This window comes from Pongo pygmaeus, chromosome 11 (genome assembly GCF_028885625.2).
Source record: "Pongo pygmaeus isolate AG05252 chromosome 11, NHGRI_mPonPyg2-v2.0_pri, whole genome shotgun sequence".
NCBI lineage: Eukaryota > Metazoa > Chordata > Mammalia > Primates > Hominidae > Pongo > Pongo pygmaeus.
The window spans coordinates 95,483,041-95,499,940 of NC_072384.2; positions in this window are offsets into that span (position 1 = coordinate 95,483,041).

Consider the following 16,900-nt stretch of genomic DNA (forward strand, 5'->3'; position numbering starts at 1 on the left):
GTGCATCTCTTGGTGTTCCTTCAGCCTCCCATGCTTCCCCCTGGCCTCTCAGGTCAGTTCACTTCAACATTTATTTCCTGAATGCCTTCTGTGAATAAGGCATTTATGTAGTCACTGAGAATACAAAGATGAATACAACACAACTGTGCTCTCTTGCTACTCACAGCTTATAATATGGTCAGTTCTTCAGAGGAAGAGGAAAATTTCATCTGGCCTCAAATCTCAGTGATGGCATTTGTGGGAACATAATGTCTGAAGTAAAGACTAAGTAGAAGTCTGACAAGCAAAAAAAGAAAAACAGACAAAGACACTCCAGGAAAGAGAAAGAACCTGAGCAGAAGCACCGAGGTATGACAGAAAACATACAGAGGAAAGGCTTCCAAAAGTAACGGAGATTCACTGGAAGCTCCACAGAAAAACGGGTGGTGCAAAAAATTAGGCAAGAGGGAGAATGGGGTTAGGCCATGTACCATCATGTTCATCATTATACAGTGATTGGACTTGGAGAGGCAGAAGAGAAGCAAGAGCCAGCATCCTCATCTTATAAACAGAAAAGCTATCTGGGCGCGGTGGCTCATGCCTGTAATCCCAGCACTTTGGAAGGCCGAAGCGGGCGGATCACGAGATCAGGAGATGGAGACCATCCTGGCTAACACGGTGAAACCCTGTCTCTACTAAAAATATGAAAAATATTAGCCAGGCGTGGTGGCGAGTGCCCGTAGTCCCAGCTACTCGGGAGGCTGAGGCAGGAGAATGGCGTGAACCTGGGAGGCAGAGCTTGCAGCGAGCCGAGATCGCGCCACTGCACTCCAGCCTGGGCGACAGAACGAGACTCCGTCTCAAAAAAGAAAAGCTAAGGACCAGGTGTTTTTCAGTGACTTACCCAAGGTCACATCCTTACTCAGGAGCAGAGTTTAGGCAGTGTTCCAGGTCTTCTACTTCTAAATCCAACAATGTTCAGGGAGCTCTTCATTATCTGATCCCTGTCCACCTACCACTTTCTATGGTGATACCCAGTTCCCAGCCTTGTTGTCCTTTTTCTCCTCCGGCACATGTCTTCATATTTTGGGGCCTTTGCCTACACTTTTCCCACTTAAAAGGCTTTCCCTCACTTAACCTTCTCAAATTCTGACCAAGAACTGATAACTTGCAACTCATCATTCAAGACCTTACTGAGGAGTCTGCTCCTTTGGAGTCCAGTGTGTGTCCTTCTAATACTCCTTGATATGGTTTGGCTCTGTGTCCCCATCCAAATCTCATCTCGAATTGTAATCCCCACATGTCTAGGGAGAGACCCAGTGGGAGGTGATTGGATCATGGGGGCAGTTTCCCCCATGCTGTTCTCATGATAGTGAGTGAATTCTCATGAGATCTGATGGTTTTATAAGGGGCTCGTCCCACTTCACCACTCATTCTTCTCTCTCCTGCCACCTTGTGAAAAAGGACATGTTTGCTTCCCCTTGTGCCATGAGTGTAAGTTTCCTGAGGCTTTCCCAGCCACATGGAACTGAGTCAATTAAATTCTTTTATAAATTACCCAGTCTTGAGTATTTCTCTATGGCAGTGTGAGAGTGGGCTAATACAGTCCTTATCACATTTTGCTACGATTGTGTTTGGATTTGTCTCACCTTGTGAACCTGAGTGAGCTTCTTGAGGGACAGGTTCGGTGTTTTGCTTATCATTAGCACAATACCTAGCATGCATGCAGCAGATACTCAGTAAATAATCGTTTACATTTAAATGACCATTAAAATGGGTGAATCTCATTTAGTAACTTTAAAAAGGGACTATTTGTTGTACAAATAACCTATTGGCTACAAACTAAACCAATAATATAGCCAAGAAAGACGTTGGCTAGAATTGCAGCAAGTCATACATATCACTAAAATAAAACCCAAAGCAGCATCCTCGGAGGAGCAAGACATCATCTTGGAACTACTGGGCATGCAGCAGGTAAGTGGAACATCCTCTGTACCCTCCTTCCCTGCAGCTGTCACAGTGAGTCCATGTTTCCTTGACTTTTAATCAGAGCCACTATCCAATGTTAACAACACACATACAAAAGCAGCAGCTATTAATATAAGCAGAAGACAAGAGGGTTTTCTACTTTTCTCACTAAGGAAACCACATTTTGATAATTCTCCAGGTGGTTACAAAGAACAAACTCAAGCAAGAATGCTGGATTAAACTTAGTCCAAAAGGCTAATTGTGGAATGAGATGGACAAAAAGAACAAAGGTCAATGGAAGAAAATTATCAGTAGATATAGATTATTCAAATGTACAGTGCTTTTCATATTTCTCACTGAAGACTTAACACAAAAGAAATTAACAGGATCTATTTCTATTCTATGATTATGGAATTAGTACAGAAATAGTGACAAACTTCCATAGTGCATAAATCAAGAAAGATAAAAAGTATTTCTAATTCTTAATAGGAGCAAAGTCAAAAGGCCACAAGAAAAAAACTCAGCAGCAAGCCCTTTATTGCTTAGACTCACCAAAAAAAAAAAGTACATACAGAAATTACCCTTTTTCCCTCTCCTGCCCTGTGTGAAAACTGACTTGTGCTCTTCCCCTTAAGCATCTCTTTGCCTCTCGTTATAGGTTGAAGTCCTAACCCCCAACATCTCAGAATGTGGCTTTATTTGGAGACAGGATTACCTTTGCAGAGGTAATCAAGTTAAAATGAGGTCAATATAGTGAGTCCTAATCCAATATGGTTGATGTCCTTATGAAAAGGAGAAATTTGAAGACAGACATACCAAAGGAGAATGCCATGTGGAGACACAGGGAGAAGTTGGCAATCCACAAGCCAACGAGAATAGCCTGGAACAAATTCTTCCATCACACCCCTCAGAAGGAATCAACCCTGACTGCACCTCCATTGCAGAGTTGTAGCCTCCAGAACTGTGAGACAATACATTTCTGTTGTTTAAGACGCTAAGTTTATGGAGTAAATTTCTGCTTGTTACAGCAGCCCCAGGAAACTATTACACTCCACCTCAGCATTTTCCTCCAGGCATCCCTCAACCCTGTTCTTCCAACATTTCCCAAGAAAGAAAGAAAAAAATATTACTTCACATATGTATATTATAAATCTTGCCATTTCATTTGCCTTCTTTTAACATCAGTGGGTAATCTTACCTCACAAAGTTAGGTGTAATATGGAAAAACCTCTACAATTTTCAAACCCATAATAATCAAGTTCTATAATCACCAAAAAAGAAAAGTACAAAAGAAAACCAATGGTGAGAACTCTTATAAAGCAAGTACAAAGACAAAATTGGCTGTGCACTATCATTAACTAAAGCTATCACGGCTCCTTTGTAATCTTAAGCAGCTATTCCGTGATCTTTTCTCTCACAATGATGAGCCGAACTTTTGATAAAATATTTGATCTCCTTTTAGCCAAAACTCTTCTTTATAAGCCCATTTAATATTCCAGAAGGATTTTCTTTCCTTTGAAGAAAGATAAGTTTGACATTCTAAAGGCATTTGTATTTTAAAACCTACAAAAAGATTTTTGGAGAGTACCTGGTGAAGTACCGACTTGCCCCTGTGGCTCAAAAGTTCAATTATTATAGACATTTCACTCAGAATAGCATTTCTGTCTTTTAACCTTCATCTAAATAAATGTTCATTTTTATAAAAATGTTCATTTTTCTTTCACTATCATAGAGTTCAAGCCCTTGCAATATGTTTTAAAAGTTGTAGGAGATATACAATTATACTTTTTTCCTTTATTCATGGTTCTAAACAGTTGTCTACATCCCAAAATAAGATAAAACTTTCTGTTTCCTGCAGATCCAAGTTTCCCAAAAAGATAACAGTAAGAATAGATTGCAATTCTCTCAGAATGAGCATGTATCAGGCAAACATATCTCTTTTATTGTGTTTTTCTACTGAAACACAAGAAATAGATACCCTAATTTTGGAAAGCTCATTCCTATAAAGACATTTCTAAACTGTGAGAAAATTAGCTCAACAATGAGGAATGAAACTCTCTTCCAAAAATATTTACACAATTTGCAAAGAGATGGCTAAAGAACATCTTAATGGGCAGATTGTGTTTGTTGTAGGTGGAAAGAGCTACAGAAAAGTGATTGAACATGACAAGACTCAGCTTTTAAAACCTGACTTCATTTGGCACCTAATAAAAAGAATCATGCTTACTTAATTCATGGCATTTTTCCCATATGAGAAACAGTAAAATTCAAATGAAGCAAAAAGAATAAAGTTGACAAAGATACCGTTTGAAAATGTGGCTGAAAACAAACCAAAGGTAAAATGACCTTGATTACCCTAATAGTCAGGGTTCTTTGCACCTAACAGAAACTGACTCTGCCTAACTTAAGCAGAAAGAGAATTTACAGGAAGAATATGGTGGAGCTCAAAGAATAAAATAGCAAGAAAGGACAGGAGCAGAATATTTCTAGCAATAGGTAGCAAGAACTAATGGGCATTCTGCCTGGACACTATCATTGGGTAAATCCACTTTAACTGCTTTTCCATCTAAATTAAGTCCAGGAAAAATCTGATTAGCCTACCTCGGTTACTCACCTAGAAGAGTTGAGAACCCTTTGACCAAGGTTGCTTATAATGTGGGAGAGAGAAATTGAGAAGTGTTTAAGAGAAGGAGAAATGGATGTTGGGTTGCGTAAGTAAGTAAGTAAATAGATAAATAAATAAACATCCTCTTTAAGTAAGCTCATATCACAGTATAATACATACTCTATGTATTTTTGGAGAGAAAGTTTTTAAAACTTGCATTTCACCTAGCAATGACTTTATATGAAAGGCCTGGTGAACTTTTTAAAATGTTTATTAGAACTACAATTAACCTAAGTAAAAGTTTTTGACACACTAAAAAACAGTTACTGACCGGGTGCAGTGGCTCATGCCTGTAATCCTAGCACTTTGGGAGGCAGAGGCAAAAGGAACACTTGAGCTCAGGAGTTCAAGACCAACCTGGGCAACATGGTGAGACCTCATCGCTGTTTAAAATTAAATAAAAAACTAAAAACAAGAAAAAAAAACAGTTACCTGCAGATTCTCCTATATTTGCAAGTTAGCATGAATAGTTTAAGTAGCTCCTGAATGTACTTTTGAAGTTTTATAATCTAAAGAAACAGATATTTGTGCACTTCAATGAGATACCATCTCACACCAGTTAGAATGGCAATCATTAAAAAGTCAGGAAACAACAGGTGCTGGAGAGGATGTGGAGAAATAGGAACACTTTTACACTGTTGGTGGGACTGTAAACTAGTTCAACCATTGTGGAAGTCAGTGTGGCGATTCCTCAGGGATGTAGAACTAGAAATATCATTTGACCCAGCCATCCCATTACTGGGTATATACCCAAAGGACTATAAATCATGCTGCTATAAAGACACATGCACACGTATGTTTACTGCGGCATTATTCACAATAGCAAAGACTTGGAACCAACCCAAATGTCCAACAATGATAGACTGGATTAAGAAAATGTGGCACATATACACCATGGAATACTATGCAGCCACAAAAAATGATGAGTTCATGTCCTTTGTAGGGACATGGATGAAATTGGAAATCATCATTCTCAGTAAACTATCGCAAGAACAAAAAACCAAACACAGCATATTCTCACTCATAGGTGGGAACTGAACAATGAGAACACATGGACACAGGAAGGGGAACATCACATTCTGGGGACTGTTGTGGGGTGGGGGGAGGGGGGAGGGATAGCATTGGGAGATATACCTAATGCTAGATGACGAGTTAGTGGGTGCAGCGCACCAGCATGGCACATGTATACATATGTAACTAACCTGCACATTGCGCACATGTACCCTAAAACCTAAAGTATAATAATAATAAATAAATAAATAAAATAAAATGTGGCACATATACACCATGGAATACTATGCAGCCATAAAAAATGATGAGTTCATGTCCTTCGTAGGGACATGGATGAAATTGGAAATCATCATTCTCAGTAAACTATCGCAAGAACAAAAAACCAAACACCGCATATTCTCACTCATAGGTGGGAATTGAACAATGAGAACACATGGACACAGGAAGAGGAACATCACACTCTGGAGACTGTTGTGGGGTAGAGGGAGGGGGGAGGGATAGCATTAGGAGATATACCTAATGCTAAATGACGAGTTAATGGGTGCAGCACACCAGCATGGCACATGTACACATATGTAACTAACCTGCACATTGTGCACATGTACCCTAAAACTTAAAGTATAATAATAATAAAATAAAATAAAACAAAGAATAATACTTCAAAACTTACATTTTGAAATCGTGCCTTGACATTGTCTCACCTTACACTGTATGACAATACAGGCTCTAGGACCATGGACTGTTTTCTATGAAAATATGTTCAGGACTCTTTGAGGTGTGATCCTAAGAAGGATTTAAAGCAGTAATCTGGGCTGAGCACAGTGAATTATGCCTGTAATCCCAGCTCTTTTTGAGGTCAAGGCGGGAGGATCACTTGAGCCCAGGAGTCCAAAATCAGCCTGGGCAAAATAGCGGGACCCCTATCCTACCAAAATAATAATAATAATGATACTTCAACTATGCAGACATTTCTTATAAAAACTCATTCTCAATTTTGCCTATTTTAGCTAAACTTTTGCAAATACTACCTGATCAGAAAGTCTACATCTAATTTATGATTTTGAGCTTGGAAATTAGGCAGCATGAATTAGGCAGAAAAAATAAATTTGAAAAATTGTACAGCTCAGATTCTGAGGTTGATTTAGGAACTACTATTCAAGCCATCAGATAAAGATTTTGCAGTTAATTACTAAAACATTTAATACTTCTGGGCATGAATAAAAGTATAAAAATGTAGTATTGATCTAATATTTTCAAAAACATACTAAAGGCACCATTCAATGGAGCAGACATTTAACAATAATCTTCTGCCAAATTCTGGGGCTGGAAAGATGAATAAGACATAGGTGCTCCCCTTCCAGTCACTCAAAATTTAGAAGCCTTGTAATATATCATTGTAATTTTATATGGGAAGCAATAAAAGAATTACATACATGATGCTGAAATAGTATATAGAAGGAACGGCTTCTTAGGAGATGGATGTTTGATTGACTTTGAAAGATGAAAAGGTAATCCGAGTGGAAAAAACTTGCCAACCAAGAAAACAAATAATAAAGGCCTTGAAATAGTAAGAAACATGGAGAGATATAGGAAAGGCAATAAATGTGCTATTGCTAGAGTATGACTTTGAAGTGACTACAGAACTAGTAGCTAGACTCAGGGCCATATCAAAAAATGCTTTTTATGCTACAATAAGGAATTTTAACTTAATCTTACAGGTCAGCATTTCCTAAGCTATCTACCCTAAGAACAAAAAGCTCCTTTGAAGAATTTGTATAAATGTTCATGCTCAACCCAATAAGCCTGAGAAATATCGCATACTAAAATTCTACATAGTAGACATTACAGGTGAGGGCCAACATCTATTTCACCACCTTTTCAATAAAGTTTCATTGCAGCTTGAGGAACTGATTCCATCTCCAGAGAAGGGCCCTGATGAATCTAAGCAAATATAATATGTCTCCCTTGCCCAAGATTGATTAAGGAACCGTGTGTGACCTAGGGCATTCAGCACAGGACATTCTCCTGGTGACAGTTACTGGTCCAGAGCTGGACCTAAACAATTACAGTTGACCCTGAAACAACATGGAAGTTAGATGCATCAACCCTACACACAGACAGAAATCTGCATATTACTTTCGTCTTCCCAAAAACATAACTACTAACAGTCTACTGCTGACCAGAAGCCTTGCCAATAATACTAAGAAACTGTTATTTTAAAAAATCATAGAGAAGAAAAAATACATCTACTACACATTAAGTGTAAGTGGATCACCATAAAGCTCTTCATCCTCATCATCTTCATGTTGAGTAGGCTGATGGGGAGGAATAGAAAGGGAAGGGATCTGTCTTGCTGTCTCAGAGGTGGCAGACTGGGGAGGAAATTCAAGTATAAATGAATTCAAGCAGTTCGAACCTGTGTTGTACAAGGGTCAATTGTACATCAGACTGAACAGAAGTACTATTGTTCCATGATTGTAGAAAAACACTCTCTTTCTCTCCCAGAAGGCTTAAGTGAGAATAAATACAGCTTAAATGCTATAGGAAATGGGCAATGATCCTATGACTACAAGAACCAACCTCAGGATGATATAAGGGTGGATAGCAGAGCAAAAGGTGAAAAGAACCAGTCTTTGATGCCATCATTGAATTGCTGGATCTAAAGAGAAGAATAAGACCTCATTTATGATGTCAACAGGGTCATTCATTCTTACAGGGAAGAAGGCACATATACAGTAATTTCAAAACACTTTAAAAAGTAGTATAGTAGGCCAGGCAAAGTGGCCCACACATGTAATCCCAGCACTTTAGGGGCCAAGGTAAGAGAATCGCTTGAGCCCAGGAGTTCAAGATCAGCCTGGGCAACATAGTAAGATCCCATCTCTACAAAAAAAAAATTAATTAGCAGGATGTGGTGGCATGCCTGTAGTCCTAGCTACTTGGGAGGCTAAGGTGGGAGGATCATGTGGCTGGGAGGTCAAGGCTGCAGTGAGCCGTGATCACAACACTATACTCTAACCTGGGCGACAGACCAAAATTGTGTCTCAAAAAGAAATTAAAAAATAAAAATAAAATAAATGAAAAGTACTACAGTAAATTTTAGTACAGAAATGAAAAAACAAAGAAGAAGAGACTGACTCTCCTCTTTGTTTTTTGGCTCTCCTCTTCTTTCTAGTCAAGGCCAGAAAAAGCTTTACATGTGTTTCACCTAAATCTTGAGTAATGTACAGGAGTCCACAGTCTACAAGTTCAATTTGTTTTCATACACTGATATATTTAGCATTTTATATTATAGCCAAATAGTCATAAAATTACGAAAAGTAAAATCATTTTTAAAATGGAGGTGCTGACAAGTTGCATATGAATTTAAAATGTATTAAACATAGTTTATGATTTAGTCTCATTATACATAGTGGGATTGAAAAGGGAGTTTTTTAGATCTAACAGTCTAAGAAGACATAAAACACCTAGAATAAAATAAAGATTTGGAACTACTCATGCATATTGCTTTCTGCATTTTAAACAACATACTGTCATTGTAAAAATCATGTGATTTTATCTCCTATTTTTTCAGTTTTGCATTTATATTTTATTTTACAGATGACATTCTATACAGTGGAATTTCACTATTTGCCTGAGTTTAATGCCATTTTTCAAATACCAATAGCCAATCATGATACAATTTAAATTGCTTGAAAAGGATCTTGTGATGGGCAATATAAAAGGCCATGACTGGGATCCTTTGCATATGTAGTCATACTTTTTAGTTCTCATTAATACAATAAGCCTTGTAATCACTGTTCAGCAAACTATACCTTTAATGTTGAGTTATCTTCCCATAAGTAAAATGTCAATTGTGCCATAAATGCCACTTGACTTGGGTTTTGTTTCTGCTTAAAAAAAAAGGTATACAAATTATAATTGATGATATCATTTATTGCCAGAAAACACCAAACCTAGCAAGCTTTGTTTCCCCACCTTTTAAGTGTGCTCCTACCCAGAAACATTCTGAAGAGTTTCTCACCACATAATAAAACAAAGTGTTATATTATCCTATGACTTTTCAAAACCGAGGAATCGGAAAGAGACAGCCTGAAAAGGAAAACCACATCAAAGTTGTTTTACTTCCAGGAAAACGATTTGATCATTTAAAAATTTTAAAACTATTTTTCATATTTAATTGAATTTTTTAACCTAAGTTGTTGGAGATTGAGACATTTTCACCTATTTTATCTTAGCAAAATGGAGATAAATGTAAAAATGCCATGTGCATTCTTTATTTAAAATGACTCTTCTTTGTGGAATAGAGGCTTTAGACATAAAGTTCTTCATCTATAGCAATATTTTGACTATTTTTATGCTGGAATCTTTATTCTGACAGTTGTGCAGCTGTACAGGTTTGCAGCTTTCTGAGCTAAACTCAAGAGGCTCTGAGTCCATGCCAGCTGTCTTTCAATTTCACATCAACTCTCTTGGTGCTTTGTCAGTTTAAAGTTTTTGCAAAGTTTGCAGGGCCTGAATTCATTAGATAAGGGAAATGAGTCATCTAAATCTTACCCAGCCTCAACTGCCATAGACACTCACTATTGTAAATTTCCTTCAAGATTGAATTAGAAAATAGACCCCATGGGTTTTTGTTAGTGTTGGTATTTGATGATACCCTTGTAACAGCAGCTGCTGAAGCTGTGTGTACTTCGATACAAAATTTCTATTTTAAATTCCCTTTCCTTCATATTTTATATATAAAATTGGAAGGCAACAGCTGCAATAATAAGGGCAAAAAGGTCATTTAAAGTTCAGTTCACCAGGCACATGATAGGCAACTCATCACAAAGGCACTTTTTAAAAATAATTATGGTTATTAGAAACAAAATCCATCTTGTTTTTAAAGAATTCTGCAGCATCTTAAAACAGGTAAGAAACAGATTGTCAGGGATAGTTAAGTTGGAACACAAAGCTTCAACAAACACAAGGATTTGACAATTCCTCTGAGAGTGAGGAGCAGCCTTATTATCACAAGCCATCACATTGATCTGTATTTTGGTACAGGAGGATCTTAGATCTGCAGAGACCCAGCCCTTACCACATGTTGTTATTAGAAATATTTAAGTGTATGACTGTATTTTAAACTGAAAGGGGGAAAAAAACAATACTACATGGAACAGAAAAAAAGTATCGATAACATTCTGTAAGACTATAAATAAATGAGTGCTTCATCCCACAAAGATTAAAATCTGTATAAATTTTGCCTTCTGGAAGTACTTTCCAAGACAGTGAGGAAAGAAAACATGAAGTATCAAAACAGGAGAAATTACAGAGAAATAGAAATTGCCTGCAGTAGAATTTCAGGTTATGTTAACCAAATGACATTTATTGCCGATTGCTTTTCTACAACTAAGCTATTACAGCACAGTGTGACCTAAAGCATGGTCTTCAAAATTAGAAAGAGCCACTTAGAATGTATATGATCTTGGAGAGTCTATTCTTACTTTCTGAGCCTTAGTTGCCTTGTTTGCAAAATGGGGATACTATCCAATTCATAATGCCATGAAATATACTGCATGTCAAGTATCTGGCATATAGTTTATGAGCAAAAACATGCTAACTATTAATTTTTAACGGCCCTGTAATCCCAGCACTTTGGGAGGCAGAGGCAGGTGGATTACCCGAGGTCAGGAATTTGAGACCAGCCTGGCCAACATGGTGAAACTTGGTCTCTAGTAAAAATACAAATATTAGCCTGGCGTGGTGGCAGGCACCTGTAGTCCCAGCTACTCGGTAGACTGAGGTAGAAGAATCACTTGAACCCGGGAGGCGGAGGTTGCTATGAGCCAAGATCGCACCACTGCAGTCCAGCCTGGGTGACAGAGTGAGACTCCATATCAAAAAAAAAAAAAAAAAATTTAATGGAAGCCATAGTGTAAAAACTTTGTAACTGTATTGTTGCTGTCTCAATTTATAACCCAGAGTAATTATTAAACCTATTCCTGGGAAATTTGGGGAAACTAGAGTGTCTATTGAAGCTCTCTTTGTGTATACCACTCATTGCCCTCTTGTGATGGGGAAGGAAAATACATGTAATGAAGAATTTAAGACATCTAACAAGTCAACTAGATACTTACTAGAGAGGCTCACAAGCTCTAATAATGCTGTCCAATAGTGCTTTCTCCAATGATGGAAATGTTCCATATCTGCACCATCAAATATGATAATGACTAGATACTTGTGACTACTGAGCATGTGAAATGTGGCTAGTGCCAACTGAGTAAACAAATTTTTATTTTATTTTAAATAATTCAAACATAAATAGCCATATGTGGCTAACACTATCATATTGTGTAGCACATCTCTGATTGACACTTTCATTAGAACTTCTTAGGGAACATAAGAGAAAAGTATATCTGAGTGAATAAAAATTCAGTAAAGATATCAAAAGGCCTGTTCCCTTAATGCAATCCCTGGATCTTTAGAAACATGTTACTTACTGAGCTGTGATGCATCAAAACTTCTAATGGAATCAGCAGGGACTTTGCCAAGTAATATGAGAGAAGTGATGAGCTACTCAGATAGTTCTGCCAAAGTGTGGTGGAGAGCTCTGCCCAAGTGTGGTGGAGAGCTCTGCCCAAATATGGCAGAGACAATTGTCAGCTGCTTGATAAGATGAAAAATAGCAGGACTCTTTAGAACTGCCATTGTCATAAGCTTTCCAAAGAGGTATCCCTGAAAGAACCCAATGCCGACAGGAGCCACCTCCAGCAGAATCAATGCTTGACAATAAACAAGGAGTCATTGTTAGGATTGGTTCGCAAAGACACAGTCACATCTTGGAAATCCTCGTCTCCTCTACTTTCAGTTGGATGTTATCCTTGTAGAAAAAGGATATGTGACCTAACATATGTTAGGATGTAAACTAACATATTCATAGGTTCTAGATACTAGGACAGCTTTAAGGGGCCATTATTCTGCCTAACTCTCACATACACACACAGTCCTACTGTACATCAAGCAGAGAGATGATGTTTTGAGTCCCCAGGGAACAATGTCAGCTTAGACCCTATTTCCAACAATTAACAAAATATTTGAGTACTCCCCTTTCCAAAATATATGATTATCCAAGTAAATGGTCATAGGTCCCTTTGGGTAAGGAATGATGAAAGTGTTACTCCTTATATGTGCTATATTGCAGGATACTTCATCTTAAGAATTTGACCTCCTTTCAGTCAATGGGTTCTGGATCTAAGAACTGGCTCAGGTCTGTTAACTGAACAAAAGATTATGACGTTTCATTGCAGTGGCTGCTCTTAGCTTCCTAATCATTAATACTTGATTTCTTTTGGTTGTATAGATTGTAAAATACCATTGTTGACTACCCATCTGTTTTGCCCTTGGGAACATCATACTCTATCTCCACAGCTCACTCTGGGTCAGACATGCTTGGCTTCCACTCTGACCTTTGATTATTACAACAATTGTATTCACCTTGCTTCTGATAGTTAAGTGCATGACCTGACTTCTGTTATTTCAGGATTATTTCATGCTCTTTACTCTTCGTGATCCCACTTCTATAATATCTTCTACTGCCAGCCCTGGCCTACAGAGGAGTGCCACCACTGAACTCAAAACAAAGCTAGCCATTCTGATTACTGCAGTTCGCATCACTATGGCTAATAGTTTCTTTTTTTTTTCTTCCAGCAAGTTAAAGATTTTTTTGTTTGTTTTGCATATTTTCTAGATAAGAATTGTGATTTATTGTATTTGTTCTTCCCTGTGTAATTTGTCTTTTTTTCTTTGACTGTCTTCAAGACTTCCTCTTTGTCAGACTACTTCCAACAGATTGAATATGATATGCCTAGAGATGTGTGTGTGTGTGTGTGTGTGTGTGTGTGTGTGTGTGATTTTAATCATGCTTGGTATTCTTTGGTTTTGGTATCTAATTGAATCTTTGCTTTAGTGTCTGTCATTAATTTTAGAAAATTATCAACTGTTGTGTGGTTGTTGTGGTGGTGGTTGTTGTTGTAAGGGTGGAAGCATGCTCTTTTCAAGTTTTTGTTTTGTTGTGTTTTGTTTTGGACAGGGTCTCACCCTGTCGCCCAGGCTGAGTACTGTGGCATGATCACAGCTCACTGCAGTCTCAACCTCTGGGGCTCAGATGATCCTCCCACCTCAGCCTTCTGGGTATCTGGGACTACAGTCACATGCCACCACACCAGGCTAATTTTTGTATTTTTAGTAGGGACGAGGTCTCACTATGCTGCCCAGGCTGGTCTTGAAGTCCTGGGCTCAAGCAATCTGCCCACCTCAACATCCCAAAGTGCTAGGATTACAGGTGTGAGCTACCACATCTGACCCTTTTCAGCTTTTTATATGCTGAGCAGAATCCAAAATCCCCTTAGTACTTTGACAAGTAAATTCTGTCCACTCCACAGAACATAGTCAGCTGCTGGGTGGTCTAGCCTTACATAGTATATCCATTCTAAAATTCTCTGAGCTTTCTAATTGTTTTCTGTGGAAGTTATGGCATTTTTACTTTTTTGCAATGTGGACCATAACATTTTCCAAGTTTCCAAGCTCCAACGCAGAATGCTATTTCACCAGCTCTTGAGGTCTTGTCAGTGTTAAACCCTGTATCATGATACAGTGATCTCCTATCAGTAAACTCTCCCTTATTCAACTTTCTCTCTTGAATCAGCACCCTTAGAATCCAGTCCCACATAGACTCTTCAGTCCCTGCTAGTGTATGTTTGCTAGGTCCTGCAACTTCCTTCCATCCCTTTGCTTGCTCACCAGGCTCAGCACTTCCCCAGACATTTCATGTTGTAATTTGACCCCTTGCTATTTGTCAGGAAATATAGGAAGGAAGGCAAGGGTATATTCTGGAGGGGATTGGGGGTTGGTGTAGACACTTTTTTGGCAAGGAAGAAATCTCTCTCTACATTGTCTATAAGCAACCACACCTCTCTACATTGTCTAAAAGGAGGAGAAAGCCAAAGGTTTAGGAAAACATAAGAATTTTAGATTTTCAAGTGTATTGACCCAGATGTTCCTGTCAGTAATCACACTCCTTTACAAACAGGGCTGTGGATTCTGTAAATGGACCTACCATGATTGAAAATTCAACTTTCTTTGGAGCTCTGACACAACTATAATTAAGCCCTGAGTTTAATCTTCAGCCTCTTCTGACCTCTGGCAGTAAATTAGAGTTTATGCTTCCAAGGAGGCCCTCTGATTTTACCCTTCACCTTATAATGGTAAAAAATCATCCTTCCCCTTTTATTCTTTTCCTGTAATGCATTGATCCACCCCAGCAACAGCCATCTCATTCAATAGTCTATAAATTACGATTTCACCTGAACCTCTCAAACACCTGACCTGTCATACCTGCCAGTGTTTTTCTTTTCAGCAGTATCCCATTACTTTTTATCACTCATGAAAGTTTTAAAAATTACAATGCAAATTTATGCCAGGCTCTATTAGTGCTCCAACTACCAACAGTGATGGTAAACCAATTCTTAAGTCTCATTTTAGAATCTGCTTCCTAGGACCCATGTTATTACTATATTATGTATAGTATTATACATATGTATAATACATACGTATTATACATATGTATAATACATACGTATTATACATATGTATAATACGTATGTATGTATTATGTATGTATGTAATATGTATGTATGTATGTATTATACATACATACATGTATATACATACATACATGTATGTATAATATTACTATATTATGTATAGAATTTGCTGAAGGTTGGTCATTAGTGGATTATTCCAACTTGTATCATTGCTAAAAATACATAATTTATTGAACGTCACTAAGTGCTAGAGATGATGGTAAATGCTTTGCATATATCAGCTCTTTAATTCTTTCAAGAATACAAGACAATTAATATTATTTTAGCTAAAGCTTAGAGAATTTAAGTCCTTAGTCCAAGTTTTGTTTGTAAATAACAGCTTCTGGGGTGATCTGTCCTCAAAATTAACACCCCCCAAATACTGTGCCAGAGGGCCTTGTTAGAATAAAATAAACTACATGATACTATTAAGTTTATGTAATCTAAAATCTTTGTATTCTGAAAATTTATTATTACTTTTACTGATGCTCAAGCCTTGATGTCTTTCTGCCCAGGCACATACCCGGGATAGATTCCAAGATGCACTAAAATATCATCCAGATACAAGATAAGTTCTGTTTAAAAAAAAATACTTAATGTATTTAATAGTACTAGGAAAAGAGGATGGATGGATTAAGAGCACCAAAAAATTTTTTAGAATCCACTCATTAAAAACCATAATTGAGGAGGGAAAGAAAGAAGGGACCACACAAACAGTCAGCCCAAGTGGTTAACTTTATTTCTGTCTCAGCAGCACAGGAAAAAGTAGTCAAACCAAGTCAACAAGAATGCATTTCTCATGATGAAATATGTTGTTACAGACTCTGTAACATTTGGCTCTATTTTTCAGGAGGGCTAGCAAAAATTTTAGCCAACCACTATACAAGTAAAAAATAAGGCAAAAGAAGATAAAAATACATGCTGCAAGTACTTCCAAACAGCAAAACAGCTGAAAAAGTCAAGTAAAAGTGATTTTTATTCAAATTGGGTTTAACCCTGTAATGAGACTGTTGTCTCCTCTATTACAGACTGCATAGACATGCAAGCCAATGGTTTTAATTAGATTGGTGTGGTACACAGGCTGACTTCTATATCAGATCAGTCAGCCGATACCTGGTCCAGCCCAGTTATTACAAAATAGGTAGGCAGATATTATAGATTTCCTGAACAGATCAAAAATTTCTTCTGCCCCTATAAATGCTCCTCTGGGAAATTAAGTAAAGGAGTTACTTTCATGTGGGAACAACATATGTGTTCTCTTTCAGTATCAGAAGCCTTTATGAGAGGTGAAGCCAGCTGGACTTCCTGGGTCGAGTGGGAACTTGGAGAACTTTTCTGTCTGGCCAGAGGATTGTAAATGCACCAATCAGCACTCTGTAAAAACGCACCAATCACTGCTCTGTGTCTAGCTAAAGGATTGTAAATGCACCAATCAGCACTCTGTAAAAATGCACCAGTCAGCACTCTGCGTCTAGCTAAAGGATTGTAAACGCACCAATCAACACTCTGTAAAAAAATGCACCAATCAGCGCTCTGTGTCTAGCTTAAGGATTGTAAATACACCAATCAGCACTCTGTAAAATTGACCAATCGGCTCTCTGTAAAATGGATCAACCAGCAGGATGTGGGCGGGGGCAAATAAGGGAATAAA